This window comes from Vicia villosa, linkage group LG2 (assembly GCF_029867415.1).
Source record: "Vicia villosa cultivar HV-30 ecotype Madison, WI linkage group LG2, Vvil1.0, whole genome shotgun sequence".
In the NCBI taxonomy this organism is placed as follows: Eukaryota; Viridiplantae; Streptophyta; class Magnoliopsida; order Fabales; family Fabaceae; genus Vicia; species Vicia villosa.
In genome coordinates this window covers 76688129-76689102 of record NC_081181.1, presented here as the reverse complement: position 1 = coordinate 76689102, position 974 = coordinate 76688129, and the positions used below count along the sequence as shown (strand labels likewise).

The window sequence follows — 974 nt, the reverse complement described above, 5'->3', positions numbered from 1 at the left end:
ATGCCTTCGTACGCTAAGTTCTTAAAAGAAATCCTATCAAACAAAAAGAAACTCGAGGATAACGAAACTATAACGCTTACCACTGAATGTAGCGCTATCATCCAAAATAACATGCCTCCAAAACTGAAAGACCCTGGTAGTTTCTCTATACCCTGCGTAATAGGAAAAACCATCATAGAGAAAGCCTTGTGCGATTTAGGAGCTAGTGTTAGTTTGATGCCTCTTTCGACCTGTAAGAAACTCAATCTAGGTGAGCTTAAAGCAACGAGAATGTCTCTTCAACTAGCTGACCGTTCAATTAAATACCCTGTAGGAATGTTAGAGAATATCCTTGTTCGTGTAGGTCAATTCTACATCCCAACTGACTTCATCATTATGGATATCCAAGAAGATTCTAACATCCCGATCATAGTAGGAAGACGATTTTAGCAACCGCTGGTGCAATTATAGATGTAAAGCGAGGAAAGCTTACTTTCGAAGTAGGAGAAGAGAAAATAGAATTTATCCTTTCCCAATTCCTAAAAGCACCTTCTATAATTGACACATGCTGTTCTGCTGACATAATCGACGAGTGTGTCAAGGAAATAAAATCCGAACCAAATAAGGAAACCGAGATCCTAAGAATTCCTATGCCGCCAATTCTTGAAGATGACAACTGGCGAGAGGAATATCAAGATAACCACCTGAGTGAATGCTTAGCCTTAACTCCCGATCCTATACCTGGACCTAAGAAGCCTGCTATAGAGCTGAAAACACTTCCTACCGATCTTAGATACGAATTTCTAGACGAAGAACTAAACCGACCAGTTATAGTGAATGCCAACTTAGGACGAACCGAGACTGAAAAATTACTTAATGTCCTAAGAAAATACCCTACCTCTTTAGGATATAACATATCAGATCTGAAAGGTATAAGCCCTTCTCTGTGTATGCACCGCATTATGCTCGAAGACGATAGTAAAACCTCTAGGGAA

The 974-nt window shown here is 39.7% G+C and overlaps 1 pseudogene; it reads left to right on the top strand.

The window, feature by feature from the left end:
- LOC131646312 (uncharacterized) lies at nucleotides 1-578 on the top strand (annotated as a pseudogene).
- The last annotated feature ends 396 nt before the right edge of the window (nucleotides 579-974 follow it).